The 23,645-nt window shown below is 41.9% G+C and overlaps 1 non-coding gene across 1 annotated transcript; it reads left to right on the top strand.

Moving 5' to 3' along the window:
• The first annotated feature begins 234 nt into the window (after window positions 1-234).
• Window positions 235-318, top strand: LOC148053345 (small nucleolar RNA SNORD100). Its single transcript, XR_015709049.1, has one exon. It is a non-coding gene; the product is annotated as a small nucleolar RNA SNORD100 (small nucleolar RNA).
• The last annotated feature ends 23,327 nt before the right edge of the window (window positions 319-23,645 follow it).

The following is a 23,645-nucleotide window of genomic DNA, read 5'->3' as shown; positions in this document are numbered from 1 at the left end:
TAGTTCATTAGTATGTTAACTTTGTCAGCTTGCTAAAAAGATACTGGTAATCCCTGCCATTCCTATTCTAGGGTGCTTCAGTTTCCTGTTACCCCAGAGGCTACCAACTTACGGATCTTTGCTTCTCAGTTGAAAAAATGCTGGCAGTTGATTACTACCTTAGCTTGGCAGTGCTTAGGCCTGTGCTTCTGCAGGGATTCTGAGTCCCTTGTTAGGGAAAGTCCAAAGTACTGCTGCATCTGTGATGAAAATTTGGCTCCCTCTGCTGAAACAAATGAGGAGAACAGCCTTACCGTTACCCAAATCTTCTGAGATGTTGCAGGAGCTTTTTAAGTGCTATCTTAATTTATTCAGGGAACTTGACACAAGGTGTGTTTTGTTGGGTGTGTTGTGTGTGTCCGTGTCCCCAGTTCTGAAGCCAATTATGGGTAGAATTAGCTTATTTATAAGAAGCATTGTCATGATCATCTAGATCTGATTCTGTGTAGGAGTTCTCAGTAGTCAAGGTAGCCAAGTAGTTGAGATCTCACTGCTCAAACAAGGCAGTGTTGAATTCTGGCTTGCCCAGTGTCTTGGTTTCCCTAGTAGGTGGATGACAGACAGAACTTGTGTTTTTGTCGGATTTCTTGCTTTTTCATAATAAGGCAAGGTCGGTACTGAAATTCAAGATTACTTTTCTCTCTCCTGCAAGTTGTTTTATGTGTCTTATATTTTCTGTGGAGCAGCTCTAAGTGGAGTCATAAGGAATTGTGCTGATCAGGAGGATGTGAATGTGAGTATGTGGGGCTGGGTACCTGTAGACTGAGGAGAGAGGAATGTGTAAATCTGTTTACTTCTTGCGCTTTTGAGTCTGAATTTTTATTACAGTTTAACTCCTTTTTTGACATCCCCAGGCATTCAAGTTGGGTAGAGGCAGGCATCTTCTCCAGATGCTGGGCTCAGGTGTACTTTCTTCCAGCTCTCATTAAAGCTCTTGAAGTGTCTTTTGGCTTTCACCCTGTCACATCTTTCTAGTAGCTAGATCTGGATGACTTGGATTTTTGAGATGCTCCTGTAGTATCCTTTTCAGGTGTACTTAATGATGGAATCACCTGTTCCAAGTCTGGTTAAAAACAAGAAATGTATCCTTGAGCTAAACTTACATATGTTGTCTTGTCTGAATCTCTTAGTAAAGGAGTGAAATGGTAGCTTTTAACGTTTTAGTTAAGGTAACATTTGTAATACTATAAATAGAGGGAAGTTCTTAACACAAATGTATGAACGTTACCATTTTCCATTTGGATGTTTTTGAATATAGTTGAAATTACAGAAATTCACTCCTATAGATAAGAGCCTTCATTGCAGGTCTTATTTCGTTAAATTACTGGGGGTTTCTAAACACTGAGAATAGAAATTGTAAGGATAATCCTTTTTAAATGGAGTTGAAAGATACTAACTGTTGAAAAACTTCGTCAGTTGAGTTTGGCTAATAATGCTGACTATCTGACTTGTATACAGAAGCACACCAAAGGATGCATCATCTTTTCTCGTGTCTTAAGCTGCATGTTCCAAGGGTTTTGGATAAAATACACTTATGCTATTTGTTCATTGTATTTTTATAATGTCTGCAGCTACATTCTAGAGAAAGAATGGTCTGAAATGGTGGTAGTGTTGGCAGTCTTAATAGGATTTATGGTTTGCTTTTCCTTGGCTGGCTGTTTGATCAGAGTTAAATTCACAAAGAGAATTGGGGTCCAAAACGGGAGCTCAGTACCTGGATTCAATGGGTTGTGTGTTGCTGAGATTGAAAATTGTTTCTTAATTGAACATGGTTCTGTACCAGAACATTTTTTTACCTGCTAGGAGTAGCAAAGTCATCTTAATTCCTTAAATCTCTGGACGCAGGGTAGCAAATGTGCAATCCAATAAGCTCCTCCAGGGTAGTGGGTGAAGATTTTTAAAAAAGATTAAATCCATAGACTTACATTCTCAAATTTGAGGAAGTCTTTGCTAAGCCTGTGCAAGCAAACGGAGCTTTTCCAGCTGTTTGGCTCTTTGGCTAAAATACAGCTCTTCATTTTATTTTTTAACATAAAATGACCCAGGAGACTGGAGAAGAGCATGGTCCCCAGTTCAGATACACTTCACTGACTACAAAGGGGGTTCAGGCAAGTATCATGTATAGATATTTGCTTTCTGGATGTATATGATTATGTGATGTTAACCTGCTTGAGGTTTTAGGGCTGTTTGATAAAATTTTGGTTTCTTTAGCATGGGCAAACAATAGATCTTAAGGTTTTTTTTTTTTTAAAACTGCATTTGCCCTTTGAAGTGAAACTTAATTTAGCTTGAGGTCGACTCAACATGGAAAACTTCTGCTGGAACAACTTTCTCATAAATCTACTAATAGTATCTTGTGAGGTGAAGCACCAATACCAACACATACTGAAGTTTCAGAGGGGACTATTTTCTAATTTGCTATTGGAGGGAGAAAATACGAAGGATACGGTGAAGAAGGAAGAAATGTTCGTGTGCAGGTGAACTGTAATTCTGAGATTATGATCTTGAAGTGAAAGGAAAAGGAACTGTCACTGAAAAGGATAAGTAAACATAAAGTTGATAACCTGTTGCTTTAATAAAACTGAAGAAGTTGTCTGGCTGTTGCTTCTTGACCTCCATAGAGGTTGTAGAAGGCTCTTCACCTTGTGTTCTGTATTTAATATCTGAAGTTGCTCCCCTTTGCACTTCCCTCAATATTTATGGAGAAAGCTGATTGAAAGTAGTATGCTGCATTGCAGTATCATTGCTGGATTTCCTGTCTAACTGTAACGCTGTAGAGAAATAGGATGTGCTGGGTAAAGAAAGATGTTCTGCGAGCATTCACAACCTACAAGAAGGTTGCAGGAAGATTACCTGCATTTGGTTAGGCTAGAACAGTACAACAGCACCAGTTTCAGATTTGCACTAAGGGTAGTCAAGATGTCTGTTTTCGTGGATTTGGAGTTGATACACTGCTTTTTACTTCTGACATGAGCAGTGGAATTCCTTATGACAAGTTTTATAGTTTTGGTGGGTTTTTTTAAAAGCCATATATGGGGAAGATGCACACTGAATCTATAGTTGTATAAGACTTAAATTTGCAATGTGTTAACAATTCTTACAATGTTTAGTCAAGTTATTTATCTTAATTGTAATGTAAATAGGTCCTTAAGGGGTTTAACGTGTTTTAAAACAGCAAGCAATTTGAGGAGAGTCTAGCACACTCCAACTATTCAACTTCACAAAATACTTAATTTAACACATTTTAACTTTATTTTCAGTGTGAGAAAAATAACATTATCTTCATTATCAGAATGGTTTCTGTGTTTCATTTATACCATGGGATATTGGAATTGCTTCTTCAGCAGTAGCTGGGTTATGCATTTCCTCTTATGCACCATCAAGTGTAATCAGTTAACCCTTAGGAAAAGGGGTTCAAGTAAGGAGAGCTGTAGTCCATGAGCAAGTTTTTTAGGCAGCCTTTTTTTTGCAACAATGGAATGATACCTCAATATAACTTCAGGGCTATGGTTTCTTTTTAAATAAGTCACTTGATCATTTTACATGGCAATGAATATTAATACTAGGGAATGACAGCTTTCTTTGTGCCAAGGCTTTTTTCATTGGAACAGAACCAACACTTCCTAAATACTTCTGCCAGAAGTAATGGGGTTAACATCTTAAATTTCTGATCAAAATGTTTAGGTATAAAGTTTGGGTTTTCCCTGTAATGTTTGTTTCCTGGATATGACCTTAGAACCTATGCAGGGTCAGTGTTGGAGAACTGATTAAGACTTCAGTTTACTCTATGCTTTTAATACTTAGGACTATCCCTACTGTTCAATTTATTTTCAAAAATTTCCTGAGAACTAAATTCCACTCAAACTTTATGGTTCAACCTTCACTGTTTGTAAAAGTTAATTTTTTGTAATTCAAATTGGCTGAGGAAGACAAGTGATTGCTAGTCCTTCATACTGGAAGACTTAGTATATGGTTCTCTGAGACCTCTGCTTTGTAAAGAGACATGTTTTCTTCACACTTTCTTGACAGATGGTGTTTTTGTTTTGCCATAGAAGATTTTACTAATATTGATGTGTCCTGCAGGGTTTCAGAGGAGTAGACTTTGGATTACTTTTTAAATTTTAGCCATCTGTAGTCATCACCCTAAAGGTACCTGTTACCTGTCCTCTGAAAGGATGTGGTTAGACAGTGTTAAACATGAGACGGAATTAAAAACTTGGGAGTTACGAGTGCCAGGACTGACCCTGACTTATCCTCTGTTGCTGATCATATTTGATGTCCCTTGTAGGTTTTTCTTGTTGTGAAACAGGAATAATGCAGAATGGTTTGCTCAACAATGCATGTTTTGTGGCTTTTGGTTGGCAGAAGCAGCAGAATGAATTTCTTTTTCTGGACTAAAATACCAGTTTTTAGTGGTTTTGCATGGATTGGTAGTCCTTTCCAGGCCTAAATTCTTATGCTTCCATGTGAAGTAGAAAGCTAACAGTGCTTTGAAGAAATGCTAGTAAGTCATTGTGAAGGTGCTAAGTACAGACTTGTAGACGATACTGGAAGAACATCCTGTGTGAGATTCAAAATAAACAAATAGCTTGAGAACAGTTAAGCTCACTTTGTTTTGGAACCACCTATGTGTTATTGTGGCCAGTACTGCTTTTCTGTGTCTTGTGCATTTTGCCTTAGCTTGTAAAAGCATGAGTGTCTGGGCGTGTGGTGGGTTGACCCTGGCTGGATGCCAGGTGCCCACCAAAGCTGCTGTATCACTCCCCTCCTCAGCTGGACACAGGAGAGAAAATGCAACGAAGGGCTTGTGGGTTGAGATAGGGCAGGGAGAGCTCACTTACCAATTACCAGCAAAACAGAGTTGACTTGGGGAAGCTAGTTTAATTTATTACCACTCAAATCAGTAAGGTAATCAGAGAATAAAAACTGAATCTTAAAACACCTTCCCCCCTCCCCTCCCTTCTTCCCGGGCTTAACTTCACTCCTGATTTTCTCTGCCTTCTCCCCACCAGTGGCGCAGGGGGATGGGGAATGGGGGTTACAGTCAGTTCATCACATGTTGTCTCTGCTGCTCCTCCATCCTCAGGGAGAGGACTCCTCACACCCCTCCCCTGCTCCAGCATGGCATCCCTCCCATGGGAGACAGTCCTCCACAAACTTCTCCATTGTGAGTCCCTTCCGTGGGTTGCAGTTCTTCACAAACTGCTCCAGCATAGGTTCCTTCCACAGGGTCACAAGTCCTGCCAGCAAACCTGCTCCAGCATGGGCTCCTCTCTCCACAGGTCCTGCCAGGAGCCTGCTCCAGCATGGGCTTCCCATGAGGTCACAGCCTCCTTCAGGCATCCACTGGCTCTGGTGTGGGGTCCTCCACAGGCTGCAGGTGGCTATCTGCTGCACCGTGAACCTCCATGGGCTGCAGGGGGACAGCCTGCCTTGCCATGGCCTTCACCAGGGGCTGCAGGGGAATCTCTGCTCTGGTGCCTGGAGCACCTCCTCCCCCTCCTTCTTCACTGACCTTGGTGTCTGCAGGGTTGTTCCTCTCGCGTATTCTCACTCCTCTCTCTGGTTACAAATGTGCAGGTTTTTTTTCCCCCCTTCTTAAATATGTTATCCCAGAGGTGCTACCACTGTTGCTGATGGGGCTTGGCCTTGGCCAGCTGTGGGTCTGTCTTGGAGCCAGCTGGCATTGGCTCTGTTGGACATGGGGGAAGCTTCTAGCAGCTTCTCACCAAAGCCACCCCTGTAGCCCCCCCTGCTACCAAAACCTTGCCACACAAACCCAATGCACCACCACCACCATGTATTTGCACAGCTCCTACTTTGATGGAGTTGTGGCTCCCATAGGGGAGCTGGTTATACCTGCCCTCCATGCTTTCCCATGACAGTGCGCTTTTTACTGTTTCAAGTCCCTTGGAGTCTGGGATAATGGCAGTACTACTCTGTGCTAAGTCTGGTTAAGAAGGAAGTATGTGTCCTCATAATGTGTAGTGGGATCCTGAGTGCTCACTTGAAGGTAATTTCTTATCAGGACAGCTCATTCACATCAGGATCTCCCATTGTAACATGCTGATATGTTTTGCAGTAGCACAAATGTCAGGAGATCAGGGCTTGTCAGCAGCAAATTGTCATGCTGCACAAGCACTTCTGCGGGCTCCAACCATTCCTTTGGAGAGCATTGCTTATTCTGCCTGCTTTGCCAAGAGAAAAGTATATCTTCCAGTCTTATTTAACGCAGAAAGCATTTTGTGGAGGGTGAGCACTAATCCCACATGAAGAAAAAAATATATTTAGTATTAATGCACACAGTATCCTTGACACTTCCTGTTACAAATAAGCATAAACCCTGGTATTGTCTGACTAATGTTCCTGGTTTAGAATTGCCTCCACCTGTTTGGTTTTGTTCCTTGTTTGCACTACATAACCTGGATATCCCAGCGGCGAGCCAGTGCCCCTCTTGTGTCCATGTTACTGAAGATGGTGCAAACACGGTCCCTAAAACATGCTCCCTTTCCTGGAGACCTCATGAAGGTCTCTCATCCAGTGTTGTAAAGGAACTCTGAACATACATCCATTTGTCAGCCTCAGTAAGATTTTTAACTTTGTGTTAGGCCATTGAACCGGATACTGAATGTTGGATGAGCACAGTTGTGGCTTGATTTATGTAGCCTGAAGGAAAACAGAAAAAATGGCAAATTATTTTCTCAGTAGTTTTAGACAGTTAAGTAAACACACAGGATTTTATTCAGCCATTGGTCAGCAAGCAAATGTTTATTTTGAGAGTCTTTTTAACAAATTAAGCAAATGAAGTGGTTAGGATGCTGTTGTATATAATGATCCTACACACATTCAAAATTTTCTCATGCATTGGCATTATTTTTGAAGATCCACCTACAAAAAACGCTAAATCCACAGTAACTTCATGTAGCTGACCTGTTGTAAATGATGATATAATCTTTTATGGAAGTAAAACACTATACAAATACCTGAACTTTCAGCTATTGGGAACTGTGCTTCCTCCATTCAATTCCAAAAGTGTCTGGGTCGGGTAATATTATATGAATGAGTGAAAACTAATTTGAAAATCACTGTCTTACAGGAGCTTTCCTCCTCCTCTTCCAATGCAAAAGCAACTGGGGGGACTTTTTATAGTACTTGAGCAAAAGTTTTTAAAGTATTTCCACTGAGACCTGTGCGACCAATATGGTATTACATAAAATGGGGATACTTTCTATAAGTAAACAACTACACTTTTCAAAAATTTACAAACCAATATAGTAATTTTTTTTGTACATGGTTGGTTTGTTTAAAAAAAAAAACCTTTTAATGATCACCTGATATTTCATATTGCTGAAAGACTATTAAGCACAAAGCAGAGTTATATAAAAATATATATCCACAAGGGGAAAAATGTTTATGTACAAATCAACCTAGCCGTTGTTTTGCTTATCTGATTGGAAGTTTGTTACCTCTAAGTAGTCCTTTAGCTCAGTACGTGTCAGAAATCTGTTCGTCTTTGGTGCAGCCTGACTGAGGTTAGTGTCTGTAAGATAAGTTCTACTGTTTGAAGTATAACAGTAGTTTGTATGTCGATACTCTACAAAAATACCAATGCATAAGTGGTCAGATATTCTTTTCTAAAAGCAATGAAATAATAGGCATTTAGGTCAGTGCCTAGCATGCCAAGTTCCTGCCTTGTAAAATTTTACAATAAAGTTATGAAACTGAAAAAAATATTTCATGCTAATGTGCAGAAAAATGTTTATTAAAGCAAATTTCCTGTTTTCATACTCCAAAAAATTGTAATTCCAGTATGCTTCATTTTTTCCTTTTTTTTTTCCCCCCCCAAATGGTTCTAAGACATTTTCCACAGTAAGAGTTCAAATCCCTGTTAAAATAAGCTTTGTATTTTGAGGACAGAAAAAAGCCATGCCCCCTAAGTAACCTTTTATATTGATTGTATTGTTAGCAGCCAGTGTGTTGGATAACATAATACAGATGCTTAGGACAGGTTTAGGAAGGCAAATGGGGGGAAAAAAAACCTGAAATATTTCTAGTTTTAAGAGTATGTGTTTAAGGGGAGGGAGGTCATGTTTTGTAGAACCCCTCCACAAAAAAATGAAACACCCTCAGATATCCATATATATAGAAGTGTTTGTATGTCAATACAAGCTATGGTATATATTCTCTTTTTCATCCATTTATTTGAATGGACAATATTCAAGTAACACCCTTTGGCTTTGCTTTTTTCAGGGCAGCAAAATACAATGTTTGTCAGCACGTGTACAAGAAATGCCTTTATGTGCATGGAATTTAGCAAGCTACTGTACTTTCAAAAACATATAAATTCAATTCCCGTTTCTGCAGAGACTGACTATTCACCCTTCCGTTCCTTCCATGGATATGTTTTATATCCAAATCAAAATCTCGGCTGGTTCTGACTCTTCCCTCATGGCTATCTAACCATCTGTTTTAAACTCGGCATGACAGCTTTTAACATTTTCCTCTTAAGACCAGCATGTCTTGATCCTTTTCTGATCCTTGTGAACAGCATCATCATTCTGTCTGACCCTCAAGCCTATTTACATCTCCTCTTCAAATGAAAGTTAATTGGAATATATGTGCCTCTTCTACTTGCAATTGTGTGAAAACACCCCTAAAAATTCTGTTTGGACATGAGCTATGAGTGATTTTGCATATATTCAGAAGAGAAAAAAAACTTTTAGCCAAACTGGCCTACAGCCAAGAAACAGGGATGGCATTGCAGTGCCCTTTGTATGGCTGTCTCCATTACCTTATGATAAAATCCATCATGTAGTTATTGACTGAGCTAGTATGGTTGTGAATATAGATAATGTTAGTTAGTCCTTCCCATAAGGTCGGAATTACATTGTTTTATTGCTTATTTTCCATGGCCTGGAATTATTCCTAGTAGAGGGTCCATCTCAAATATTTTGATTTTTTTAACTTTGCTTAAAGCAACATAGCTGTTTCTGAGACTTCTGTTGTGTATATGTTGTTTGACAGGGGGTTGTTTACTTTTTTTTTAACCCCAGCTAACTTCATAAAATCTTTTTATTGGGAAGTTCAAGCGTTCCCATTCATGGGCTTGAGATGTAATAGGAAAGTGGGGGGAGAGGAGGAGCGCTTCCATATGATGGGCGAAGGGGGAGGATTGGATGTGTAGGAAAGAAAAAGCGATGGGTAGTTAAGCAGACTGGTCAACATATTTAATAGGAGGTGGGGGCAGAGCAGGAATAGCAAGGGGCCAAGTCAGCGAGACGCAGGAGAATCTGATATTGAGCCTCAAGAGGCCCCTGTCTCACCGGTGGTTTCTTGCCAATGATCATCTATGAAAGGAGCGGCGAAGTACGTTTCTCACTGTCCTCTGGCACTGGTCCATAGGGAGGACGACGGTCAAGGGACAGAAGAATTCAGTGGAGGAGTGAAGATGCATGCACACGTACGCATGCGTGTGCCATCTCAACGGCAGATTACAAAGCTCCGGGTAATATTAGGGAAAAAAAGGCTGCGTGTGCAACCCTGTTCAAGTCTCTTGGCACGTATATATTCTTTAAACACACAGTCATATGCTGCTGTTGCTGCAGTTGTCTTACAGAATTAGAATTCGAAGGCAAAGCAGACCAGCAGACCCTCAAAATGAGCTAGAGCTCTGCTGTGAAGAAGGCTGCTGTGTATAAAAAACCCCAGACTACCGTTCTGCGGTTAAAAATGGTGATGTAGATTCTACCTCTGCCACCGAGTTCCTGCGCGGAGGTCGCCGAGTCACTTAGAAATGCTCACGAAGGGTGACCGGGGGTGGTGTTTTCATTTTCTGGGTGCACCAACTTGCCTGGGCCTTGTTCTGTAGGAATGCCGGACGCTCACAGCTATGGAAATTTCGGTTTAAGGCCGAGGGAGCTGTGCCGGGCCTCCCGGCCCCTCAGCCGGCCGGGCCCGGGCCGCCGCGGCCGGCGGCGCTTCCCCGGGCGGGCGGGAGATGGCAGCGCTGCCCCGGCCAGGGCCCGGCCAGGGGCGGGCGGCGGCCGGGGACGGGCCTGGCCTCCCGCGCCGGGGTTGTGGCAGCAGGTGCCGCGGTGATCCCAGCAAGCTGGCGACACGGGAAACGAATGTGAAATGAAACTCTTTAATGCCTTTGAACGTTGTCGATTTCTATGCGTATTTTCCAGTATTGTAGCCCTGTAAAACCCGAGTAAGTCAGATGTTTAGACTTTTACGGCGTGTAGAAAGGCGTTTGCATAAACCAAAGGACTTTGTTGTACAGCTGCCACTCCTTTAATCTGTTTTTCTCAGAGTTGTACCGCACAGAGCAAGCAGTCTTGTCTGCTTTCTTTCACAGAGATATTTCATGACCGAGGTACAAACTGACAGAGGTTTGGGGGAGATGTTTAAGTAGTCAGTTGTTTGGAAGTTCGCTTTGTACGCCGTTAAGTAGCGCCGTCTATGAGACTGGAGAACACCAGTGTCAAATTAAGCGCTTAAAGGACAATATAGACTTAAGATAAGAGCCAAGATAGGTGAAGGCTTTTTTTTTTCCCCGCTGCCTCGAGTGTCTGATGTATTACAGTGTTCAAAGCATTTCAGTATGCTCATATTGTATTCACACATATGCAATGTATTTGAAACATTCCTACCAAGGAGATTGTGGTAAAAACTGTAATGTGCAGCTTGCTGGGTTTCATTGTAAAGTAATATAATCTCCACATGTGCGAAGGCCAATGCAATATTTTATTTTTTGCTTACCCCAGGGAATGTGATATTAAATTTATCAGCTGAAGTATTTGAATGAGAACTCATAAATATTTTTTGAGGTGCATCAGTGGCGTACATGGGGAGGGAGAAGACGTGCAGCACTGGGTGAGGAGGAAGTAGTTCATCCTCTTCTGTCACATAACAGCTATGCCTTGCCCTTCAGATGGGGTACTGGTAAATTTTCTCGGTGACTGAAAACAAGTTTCAAATTGGGGAGAATTTGTTGGTCACTGATTTTTATTGATCATTATTAATCTATAGTACATGGACTTCAGACGTTGGTCACGTTGGATACAGAGCTCTGGACACCTTGGTGCGAGAGGAGAGGGTTCCCCAAAAGAGAGGTATCGTTCTGAAGACATGTCAAATGCAGAGGAGGGACTGTTGGCCTGTCCGTTTCATCTGATGCGCTGTGATTGTAGGCACCCTAGCTGGGCAAGGTACTGCCAAATCTAGGAGGAGTCTCTGCACTGCGTCAATGTAGTTATAAATCTTGCAAGGCTTAAGCAAGTATCTCTGCGTGGCATTATCCTGTGTTGTTGTGTGATCTAGTCTCTTGTCTGGAGTTAATTTGGGCGTCTCCGAAACAACTCTGTGGTGCTCTAGAGTAATCCAGGCCATGCTGAGTTAGCAGTTCTTTGTCATTGTTGGCTCAGTGTTCAGCTGCAGCCAAAATTGCCCGTATCAGGAAGGGTGACATTTTGCCACTGTAGAAAATCTTCATGCCCCCGCATCTTGAGTACTGCATACAATTGGTCTCCACATCTCAAGAAGAGCGTAGTCTTTTCTTTTAAAAAAAGAAAAAAAGCTATGGAAAAGGACATCTAAAACTATTAAGGGGAATCAATAGCAGGCTTATGGTCTGTCTCGCTTCAGTTTGGAGAGAAGGCTGAGTGAGGGTGAAGCTGATTTACAAAATCAAGAAGGCAGTGCAGAAGACGAGTGCTAAACTTGTTTACCAAATCCTATAACAGTAGATCAAGGAACATGCATCAAAACTGATAGGACATAATTTAAAACAGGTTTTTAAAAGTGCCTTTCTTCAAAGTATGTGATAAACTTCTACAAGTTGCTGTTGCAAGAAAGTGTGGAGTCAGAACACATCAAGAGGTTCAAAATGGATTAGACTAATGGATAAAAGGTGCAAACCAGATACTATTGGGAATAGGCAGCGATGTTCCCTCTGACACCTGAAATCTAATAGCAGGATGCAGGAGCAAGAGGATTGAACCTCATAGTGGCTCGTTTCACGTGCTCTCCCTAAGCAACTTCTGCAACAGCCACTGTGGGAGACAGAAAACTGGTCAAAGCACATTGGTCTCACCCTGTGGGGCCTTTCTGATGGGAAAAGATATGATGGACAGGCTCCCAAGAGTGCTAAAAGAGCCCAAATGGATGCCTAAAACCTCTGGTTTCATGGTCACAGCCATGAAAAGGTACAAAAGGAATCGTTAGCACTTGCAGAGAAAGCAAGCAAAGAAGAGGCAGCTACTTCAATCCTTTGGAAGTCAAGGAGCTAGACTTTTTCAGGAATCTGTTTGATTAGCAGCTGGCTCAAAACTTAAAGCTAGCAGAGACTGAAGGTGGCTCAGGGTGGTAGATTATAGAAGTGAAAGAAGCGAAAAACCTTTCTACTATCATTTGAGAATATTAGAACTGTGAACATACCTAATCCAGTTAGCTGTCCAGATACTTGTAGGTAATCTTGTTTAAAAGTTCTTCATTTTTTTCCCCTCTGAGGTTGCTCCATTTTTGCAGTGGACATACCTTCTGTGCCTTTGTCATCTTGCAAATTACATTGCTGTGATGCACTTCACTTCGAACTACTTATCGAGCCAGTTCAGAAACTGAAGTCAGCCCAGGGCTGAATTTGGCACATGCCAGCTATTGCCCTGCAAGTATATTGCCTTTGTGCACCAGGATGGGCTATTTCCAAAAGGAATGGAGAGTTAGTTTTTTTCCCACTCCACCGAGTCTTTAATGACCCAGGCCTGCCCATACTAGACACCAGCTCTTCTCTCTCCATGATATTTCATCTAGCAGAAAAGGTGAGCTGGCACTTTTTTGGTATAATAGTGAGGGAGTTCTTGGCACTTCAGAAGTCATTTCTCCCTTTGATCTAAAGTAGCCCGTGTGCTCTGGCTTCTCTGGCATGCTGCAAAGTTCGCCAGTTCTCTTAAGTTTTTCTGAGAGGAACAGAATCGTTAAGGTGGTGAAAGGGTGAGTGGGGGCAAGGATTTATTTGTTTTTTCTTTCTCTTAGCTGTTGTTGGCCTGAGATCTGAGGAGTGAAGCTAAATTTGTAATTTGTAAGGACTGTATTTCAAAATATTTGCCAGTTGCTGCAGATAATAAAATAGGGATTTTTGTCCAGAGGAGAAGAAATGAAAATAAACAAACATGAATCTTTTTCACCTAATTTACAATCTGCAAATATGGTTCCTCCTCAACCTGCACGATTAACTCTCTTCAGTTAAGAGTGACCATCTTGACTCCATCTATCAATAAAAAGTTATGAAACCTTTTTTTTTCATAAGAGAAAAGAAATCCAACAATATCAGATGACTGCAGTGTAGATTGTTTTGCCATTTGTACCAGGATTTTAACCATATTACAGCCAATATATAAATTACAGTACCTCATCTTTAACATCACTGTCAGATTTAGTATAGGCAATTTAATGGAAATTAGCCTTACTCATATCAACTTTAAACCCAATAGAGCTGGAAAGCTTTTTTGTATGGGCATGACACTGCTTATTCCAACAGGTGCTGGTTATGATAGCTTTGGTTTTCAACCATGTGGATGTATCAAGAGGGATTAGAAAGATTTGTTTATAATGTTGCATTTGATTAACATTTTTGAAGCCCAGTTTTCTCCTTTTAGAAATACTTTGTGGCTTATAGAAGATAGTTGATTCCTGAAGGAAAAGGTGCAGCGGTTCTTGTTAAGGTCTCTGTTCAAACTTATTATCCCAGCCTCAGAAATATGTTTTCACTAACCTAAGAGTGTGGTAAGCTGAAGGAGAGGGTGCACAGCTTAGACATTTGGCAGTGCTTCCACTGGAGCTGCTGTGCTAGGGTAGTGGTGGAGGTTCATGAAGAGAGGTGTTCTTTCGAGTCTATCATGTCTCAGCTACTTTACAATCTCTGGAGGGTCCTGAGCAGAGTTTCTACGAGCTGTGCCTTGGTGTTCACCAGATAGTACATGTGCCGCAGATGTTTTAGGCTGATCACCTGAAGTTTGTGATAACTACAACACATGCTATGTTTTGGATGATCTCAGTAGTACGTCTAGTATCTGATTTCTGAGGCATTTTTGCTGCATGAAGCAATAAATTCAATTCTGTCATCATTAGGCAGGTGTTTATATGTACTGCAAGACTTTAATCTCTCTCCAGGGAACAAAATACTTTAGGGGCCCGTTCTACAACTTGGCGTTTGCTTTGCATCTCTGGCATGTTCCTGTTTCTCTCTATGCCAGGAGAACAAGCATGGTTTTATGGTTAGGACATGGGTCTTGGATCGTTTCCCAGCTTTGCTAGTGATTGCTGTGAAACCTAGAGCAAATCTGTCCCTCAGCTCACCAACTACAAAGAGTGAGGGTAGCGTGGCTTTTTATTTCTGCTGTGTGTTTCATCTGCTTAGCTTGGAAACCCTTTAGGGCATAAGACTGCTTTGTATCATGGATGCCAATCTTTGTACACAAAGTCACAGTCTGCTGGTAATAATGGAACAGAAGTTTAACCTACAGAATATTTGATAAAGAGTCCTCCAAAATACAGATGACTTGCCATCATCCTATAGTTTGATAGTCATATGATGTGCCAACGAGAGATTCATGGTTGTGACATGACTACAAGAAGGGCCAGAAGGAGGATCTGGGGAACTACAGGCCTGTCACTATGACCTCGGTGCCTGGGAAGGTTATGGACTGCCTTCATCTTGAGTGCCATCACGCAACATGTATAGGGCAACCAGGTCATCAGGCTCAGTCAGCATGGGTTTATGAAAGGCAGGTCCCGCTTGGCTAACCTGATCTCCTTCTATGACAAGGTGACGCACTTAGTGGATGAGGGAAAGGCTGTGGGCGTTGTCTACCTGGACTTTAGTAAAACCTTTGACACCATTTCCCACAGCATTCTCCTGGAGAAACTGGCTGCTCGCGGCTTGGACAGGCACACGCTTCGCTGGGTAAAAAACTGGCTGGATGGCCAAACCCAAAGAGTGGTGGTGAATGGAGTTAAATCCAGTTGGCGGCCGGACACGAGTAGTGTTCCCCAGGGCTCAGCTTTGGGGCCAGTTCTGTTTAATATCTTTATTGATGATCTGGACAAGGAGATCCAGTGCACCTTCAGTAAGTTTGCAGATGACACCAAGTTGGGTGGGAGTGTTGATCTGCTGGAGGGTAGGAAGGGTCTACAGAGGGATCTGGACCAGCTGGATTGATGGGCCGGGGCCAACTGTGTGAGGTTTAAGGCTAAGTGCTGGGTCCTGCACTTGGGTCACAACAACCCCATGCAACGCTACAGGCTGGGGGAGGAGTGGCTGGAAAGCTGCTTGGTGGAAAAGGACCTGGGGGTGTTCGTCGACAGCCGGCTGAATATGAGCCAGCAGTGTGCCCAGGTGGCCAAGAGGGCCAACAGCATACTGGCTTGTATCAGGAATAGTGTGGCCAGCAGGACTGGGTAAGTGATCGTCCCCCTGTATTCGGCACTGGCGAGGACACACCTCAAATGCTATATTCAGTTTTGGGCCCCTCACTACAAGAAGGACATCGAGCTGCTGGAGCATGTCCAGAGAAGGGCAACGAAGTTGGTGAAGGGTCTGGAGCACAAGTCATACGAGGAGCGGCTGAAGGAACTGGGGTTGTTTAGTCTGGAGAAGAGGAGGCTGAGGGGAGACCTTATCATTCTCTACAACAACCTGAAAGGAGGTTGTAGTGAGGTGGGGATTGGTCTCTTCTCCCAAGTAACAAGTGATAGGACAAGAAGAAACGGCCTCAAGTTGTGCCAGGGAAAGTTTAGGTTGGATATTAGGAAAAATTTCTTCACTGAAAGGGTAGTCAAGCACTGGAACAGGCTGCCCAGGGAAGTGGTTGAGTCCCCATCCCCAGAGGTATTTAAAAGGCATGCAGATGTGGTGCTTAGGGACATGGTTTAGTGTTGGACTTGGCAATGCTAGGTTAATGGTTGGCCTTGATGATCTTAAAGGTCTTTTCCAGCCTAAACGATCCTATGATTCTATTCTACGATTCTACTGTAATGTTTAGGTTTGGGAGAGTGTCAGTGCCGACTTTATTTTCCTAAAACAGGTTTATGTAGTTGGTGAGCTGATTTATAACTGGATTGTGAATTAATTTTCTTCAGATCTACCCAAATCTTATCCATGCAATGTCTCCCTGGTTCCTGTAGGGAACCTCGTGTCCTGGTGGTCCCTCACATTCTCCATCTCTGAGGGACTGGCTGTTTCTGGCTGCAGCGGCTCCCAGGTCTGAAGGCAGTCTGCAGCATCTGAATGGCCTGGAGAACCTGGAATCCACTCACTGATAGTAGTTGAGCAGTCATTAGTGAAACTTTGTGCTGAACTTTGGTAAAAATTACTTGGGTAGCTATGAGAAAATTCATAAAACAAAGAACAGGATGGAAGGAAATGCCTTGAAGATGCTTTGAATAGAAAGCTTAGAAGCCCACTAACTCCTATCATCAGAAAATTACCTCAGGGAAGAAAAGAATAGCGTATTAAAAGTTTTGGATCCTGGGAGAAAACTCACAAAGAAATTGAACATTGTCTTGCAAGATAATTTTGGTATGCTACATAGACTTGAAACAGCCCAGCCATAAAGGCAATGTTAAAACAATTATCTCAAGGAATTGTGGTCAACTGAAAAAAAAATAAATAAACATTTCCAAGTAAACTTCCCATACTTAGAAGACAGTATGGTAGGATAACATCAAGCTAAACAGAAAGACTATGAGAAGCCCAAACAAATCCTTAGAGCTTTAAACATGAGCTAATTTGTTGTATGCATAAAATCAAGACAGCAGCTACCATTTATATCAAGCAGTTAGTGTTTTCTCTTTATCATAGCTATATTTAAAAAAATATTCCATTAGATTAAGATAATAATATTTATTTTACTCTTGAATACATTTACAAATTCATTATAAAATATATTCTAGTCTAATACTTCAGAAGTCTATGCTGATGAAAGGAGAAATTTCTACATTGTTATTTTGCAACTTTTAGTTTGCTTATGTAAGGAAAATACTCCATAATCTGAATTTCCTTTTCCTGGGGAGTCTAGGAAAATAAAATTGTTTCCTTTCCTGACTCCCCCACTGCATATGTTTGCACACATACAAGTGCATATGTGCACATGCGTTTCCCTCCTTGAAGGAGGTAATGTATTTGCAGATATTCATGTTAGCTCTACCCATTTATTTCTTGACTTTAATAATAATGATGTCAGAGTTTCACACTCATTTGTGCTTAAAAATCTGAAGTGCTTAAGAATTTTTAAATGTGCAATACTTTAATTTGGTATATTTTTATTCTAGCACATGAATGTCCGTTTTATTAGCTGTATCCTGTATTAGGAAGTTTCTGTAGTGGCAGTTTCTACTGATTTCTCTTCTGAACTAATCCAGCCCTTTCAGTCTCTCTATGTAGGTAGTGTCCCGCCTGCCCTGCCGAAGGTGGACCAGTGCAGTCAGGAATGCTAAAGTCTTGGGGCAAGAAGGAGAGGAGGCAGGAGAGATCCTGATCTGTAGTTCAGTGGATACAATCCTGAACTAAGAATGCGGAGCAAGAAGTTTGGTCCTTCAAGTCCAAGTAATTTCTTGGGACTTTGTTTTGGGGCTTTTTTTCCTTCAGTGACTCTCTAAAGTAAAATGCAGAAGCAGTCCATGGGCAAAATGCCAGGATTGCTATTGACTTCCTTCTGGTAAGTACCCTCATCTCTCCCTTCGTGTCTCTGTTTATGGCTTCAAGGTTGATTTATCAAACCTATGTATCTACAAGGTACAGTTACCACCCCTGACTCTCCTTATTGCCAATGCAAAACAAAAATGGGAGTCACTTAATCTCATCTTAAAGTAGGTATTTAAAATGGTGAGTGAAATGAAACACCTACTCCTCAGGAACTGCAAAGGGAGCCTCTGACGACTGACCCAGATGTCTGCATACCTCTGGTGCAGGGCCCTTGTGGTGCTGTGAACAAAGCTACCTCCGGCCAGGTCTGGGTCAGAGTCCCCCATTTAAGTAGTCCTGCCTTAATATGTTACAGAAAAAGCCTGAGTTCAATGACCTTTAGTTTTCTTTTTCTGTGCTTTCTTTTTCTGTTTACTGAGTAGGAGACACTAATATTTGTCAGTTCTCCAAATTTGGTAAGAATGGGGAGAATCTCCCTCCTTAAAAAATAAAAAATACAAGAATTCCCATAGAGGAAGAAGTGTGTTGTGCTCTGTTAGTGAGCTGTATGTGGGAGAAGTTGGAAGGAGATCAAAGGCAGGGTCAGTGCTTAAAAATAGGGTGTACGCAGTACCAAATGGCCGCTTTACCCTGACCACAACCACCTAAAAACTGTTCAAAGTTGCAGTTTTGCTCTCAGCATGCAAGCTGGATATACCCCAAAGCTCAAATTGCAGTCCATGAGACTGCAAACCCACATGGCCAGTCAGGTATGCTGAAAGTGAGTTAAACAAATCCCAGTAAATGCGAGCATGCTGTAACTGTCCCTACTTTTAAAGGAGGAAACAGCAAGTAGATGTACACAGTTGGGCCCTTCATCCTCACGGGCTTCAGTGAAAGGTGATATGGAACCTCTTAAATCAGGTTGAGAGATTATTTAGTCCTAGAAAGAAAACTATTTGGAATGAAAACACCTAATACAACAGAAGATCCTTTCCACCTCTTCCACAGCAGGTTTATTCAGGATGGTATGTTTTAAAAAGTAATGGCTAGGGTGTTTCCTCCCCTCTGAAAAACTCTAAAAGACACAGAGGTCACTCAGTTTTTGCCCGCTTCATAACAAGGAATCAGAACTGTGTGCCCACCTTTTGTACAAACCAGCTGGTAGGACTTGGAGTTGTATCTAACTGTAGCAATATATAAATGGGCAAAACCACAAATGTGTCTAAACCTAGGAAAGATGCACAATTTTGCTTTCACTGAATATAGGAAACAAAGCGACCCTACAAAATGCAGAACAGGTAAGGTCTGAACCCTTTTCACTCCAGATCAGTGCCGAGATCAGCATGGTATGGGGAAGATGCAGCTCTGATCAAACGGTGAGCCACATGAAGGGAAGAAGGAAAGAGCTAAAGGGGGTTTGCTGCATGGCTGAACCTCTTTCAGGTGACAGCACCTTCTAGTTCTGCTTGGCAATACCAACTGCAAATCACCCAACAGTTCTGGCAGATGTACCCGTGCCAGAGATCTGCCGTAGTGTCTGAGTTACCCAGTTTTAATTTTACACTTCCTGGTTAATTTCTTCTGAATTACTTAATTTGTCATCCTGAGGTAAACAAATTACTAGTAGGTGTATTACAGTAGTGATGCTGTCAATAAAGCTTGGAGCAGCTGTGGCAGAGATGCTTAGGCTCCCTCATCCTAGGATGAAACTAAAGCTTCAAAAACAAATAACAGAAATCTTCTCTATGGCCTTTTCTCTTGCCTGCCTATAGTACCAAAACTATCATCTCATGTCTCTGGGTTTTGGCAGGTCAGAGGGTGGGTTCTGTATCCCCTTTTAGATCATCACAAACAAGGTAACTACTAAGAGCACTTGTATGCATAGGAACAGTCCCTGAGTGCAACCTGGTGAAATTAACTGCAGGGCCGTGTCTCCCCTTAGAGCAGGAAATCACTCAGCTGACAGTATTGTAAAACATTACATAGTTATTAAGTGGTTTTCCAGTAATTTTTCAGTACTCAGCAGAAAACATTATCATAACTGATATACACTAATTTTCTCTTGTTTATGTGTGTATATATAGTGTAACTTCCATTAAAGTGCGATTACATTTACAAAAGGGATTCTGTAAAAATGACCTGGTGGTCTTTCAAATTTATTCTTTCAATGGCTCCAGATCAAATTTGCCTACTTTAAACAATATTTTTAAAAATTGACAGTGTTGCAGATCCCACCTGGAATCAAGTTGTGTTCTTTCTGTATTGCATTTGTAATGAGGATGATTTAATTACTTAGCTGACAATGTTATTAATAATGTGCAAGAGAGACTAGAGTCTGGCCCCCCAAGCCTTTCTCCCTTTCCATTTCGCCCTCCCAGGAGTCATTGTAATTGTGGGATGTTAACAGAGGAAAAATCTCTGTTGGTTAGTTGAGTGAGGAGGTATAACTGGATGACAAGGACAGCGTTTGGTGGGAAGGTGCCATACTGAAGGTTTTCTGATCACTGTGATATTTTAAGGCTAATGAGAATTTAGTACACATGTTGAGTGAAAGGATTTAGGCATCTTAAATCACTGAGAAACTAGCTTCATTGGTGGTTGTCTTCTGTTTCCTTCCACCTTGGCTCTGAGAACTTCTGTAAAAGCAACCTGCAGCCCTAAATCCCACCCCAGATTTTTGTCTGTTACTGTTGGACATTGCCCAGAATCCTCGAGAAGGCTGCTTCACCGCACGTCATGGCTGTATTCCTTCAGCCCCCTCTACTCCCCCATCAAAGCTGGACTCATTTGCTGACCATTGCACAGCTTCCCCAGAAGTAATAGGTCTGTCTGCATTCAAACATTTTGCATATACAGCTTTGTCAGCTAAGAGCATGGGAAGAGAAGAAAAGAAACATACCACTAATTAAATTGTCAGTTCTGGTAAATGTTCTTATATCAGCAAAAGGCTCTATTGAGAGTTATAACTTATGTCATTTGGGTAGCTGGTATAAACACTGCTAGCAAAAATCTCTTACCAGTATACACCACATGTCCACTTGGAGACTTTGTTGTAAAAGCTATGTCTGCAAAGATCTTGTACTACAGAGAAGGCCCTAGCCACGGGGTGGAATAACCATTATGTTGAATTTTAAGGTTCCGTTTTTCTAGTCTAGAGTGGAATCTGAAACTGCATGAAATTGGGATAAATGGGCAAATGTACCCTAATATCTCCTAACGCTTTAAACAGCGGCTTGGCCTTCACAGCAGATGCTTTGCGAATGTTGCCTCTGTCTGGGAGCTTCTCATCACCTGCAGAGCATCCAGACGATGATCCAGAGCATGTAGGCTTCAGCAGAAGAGCTTCCACCGACTCTTTGGGCAGTCTTGCCCTCTAGTTTCTTCCGCTAATTTTGCTGACTGGAGATGGCGTGAGTACCTCCGCTCTCTCCCAGTATATGAGAGTTCCTGTGGCTGAACAGAGAAAACAGCTGGGAGCAGTGGCGAGGCACCCGAGGCTGGTGTGCGGGCCTTGGGCGAGCAGCAGCTCAGTAAAGGCATCAGTGGGAAGGGGGAGAAGCGTAGCTGCGCTCTGTCCCGTGTGCCCCGCACCTGTGGGCTGCCATGACCTGTCCTGTGATTTTCCTGTCGGTGCTGCTAAATGTTTACTTGGTGCAAAAAATGAAATCTGGAATTCAAATGCAGGGGGTGTTACAGATAATAACCTTTCCACAGAGCACACTGGGCAGAGGCAAACAGCAGGACATCAGACTTAGTGCCCCCAGTCTTCCGTCAGGCAGCGGTAGCCATTTCCAGTGGTTTGCATAAGTAGAAAAATTCAGATCAGAAATATTTCCCTTCTGTCTGGCCTAGAACATCTGGACTTTGCTGAAGTCGTTAGTGAAGTTATTTCACTGTGAACTAAATGGCAATTAGCAAAGTGAGGCCACACTAGGAACAGGATGCACGACCGAAATTTTTAAAACCCATGCTGATCCAGACAAACCTGGAGTAAAGTGTAGAAGAATGAAAGCTCCTGTTCACATGGGTTTCATAGCTTTACTTGCAGACAAGAGGAAAATGTGTCTTAACACAAGCTTCATTTTGAGGGAAATGCACACATGGATTAGCCAATCTATTAATTCTCATCAAATTAAAGGAAAATATTATTATATATTTTAAACAATCCCTAACAGTGCGACTGCTATCACTGTTAGTGTCTGGAAATTAAAGGGAAAAAAAAAAAGTAAATCCACAGTTTTCACTGTTTATCTGCTTTTGTGTGTATCTGCTTAACTCGGTTTAGACTATGAAATTACTAGACTTGTCTGGTTCACTTTCCTTTATGGGCAGTGCAATGTTCTGGTTTTCATATCCTATAAAAGTAGCGATGCCACAAAATTACAAGGGAAATGCTTCGGTCCCTCAGTACAGATATAATTAAATCCAACTAAAGTATTTTCATGGCCTGAGATGAGGAATCTTAAATAAAATAAACAGGCCACTCAGGTGAAAACATAAAGGTATTTTTTAACACCATATTGTCAGACCATTGATGAGAATTTTCGATTACATATTTAAATTTAAACCTTGTCTTTAATAAAACTTGCAGTCATTATCATATGGCATAATGCCTATAACCAGCTATACCTAACAGGATTGTAATCCTGTTGAGCTGCTGTAATGGCATGAACCACAAAAGCAAAACCCAAGTGGTTTATCAATGTCAACAAACTCCTAGATGGAATTACAGTCTTATACGCACCGTTTAGTTGTATGCTATTCATTATAACATATGACAAAAATTATGCTTCTATTAAAAATGCACAGATGAGAATATGTGTTGTTGAAGGGGACTTGTTTAAAGAGCAGAAGGCATCTGTCGCTGCAAAGCAGAGTCACTTTCAGTGCAGTACGTTTTCAGGCATATTTGCAGGATGATGGGGACTTGGATTCAAGCTCTGAAAGAGCTTCAGGCTCAGAAGAGTATTTCTGGTTTTGTCTCTTCAGATGCAATTTTCTTGTGTTGTCTGCCCTTGGGGAAATCTGGCCACCTCCAGAGAAAGTGTGAGCTGGATCACGGCACTGAGAATCTTTGGGAAATAAACCACGAGGTGCTGGCCAGAGAAGTCCTTTGGGACCCATCAGGACTTTGTAACAGAGCGGGGGCACTTCTAGGATATTTTAAAGATCATTATTTTGTAAAATTTCAAAACAAGTCAAACAGCGCAGATTCCAAAGTTTGATGTGCTATCTGTGCAGTCATGTTTGTCATCTTTTTAGAAAAGCCTCAGTGCAAAGAAAATCCTGTTCCCAGCTTAAAATGAAATTGCAACTGGAAAACTGTGTAGTGAGAGAAACATGGAGCTAGATTGTACCAAGTAAAAGTGTTTTCTGTGTTGGAATTAGCTTGGGAACCCCCAAAGTATTTCAAGGGATCTTCAGTGCTTCAAATGCCACAAGGTTCACCCACGTATAATTGAAATAGATGGACTTCCCTGTATTTACAGGTGTAATGGCAGCACAGGCAGAGAGCAGAGGTAAAAGCAGAAGAGGCTGAACCGGGGGAAGCGGTTTGCCATCCCTCAGGACCCGCAGGAGAGATGTTATCTCTGCAGATGACCAGTTCCCAAGAGAGACATCAGCTCTGGGGATGACCAGAAGAGTTCAGCAGTTCACTCTGGGGAAACAGTAAGACGGGCTCTATAGTGAGAACAGTGTGCTGTTGTGGGTTTAATTCCCTGGTGCGATATCAGAAATAGGGCGATAGCATTGTAGGATGGTTCTTTCAGAGTTATTTAATTCCCCCATCCTAGAGAACTGAAAGGCTTACACGTGCATGGAGCTGGCTTCTCCAAGTGTGCTTTATGCAGGAACAACGGTGGAAAGAAACGGGATATGCGTGCGGGCTGAAGAAGGAAAACACTCCTTTAAATTCCACGCT

Source organism: Nipponia nippon, unplaced genomic scaffold (assembly GCF_047370975.1).
Source record: "Nipponia nippon isolate SJK-2023a ecotype South Korea unplaced genomic scaffold, ASM4737097v1 scaffold_4, whole genome shotgun sequence".
Lineage (NCBI taxonomy): Eukaryota > Metazoa > Chordata > Aves > Pelecaniformes > Threskiornithidae > Nipponia > Nipponia nippon.
The sequence above is the reverse complement of the archived record's forward strand: the minus strand, read 5'-3'. Positions and strand labels throughout refer to the sequence as shown.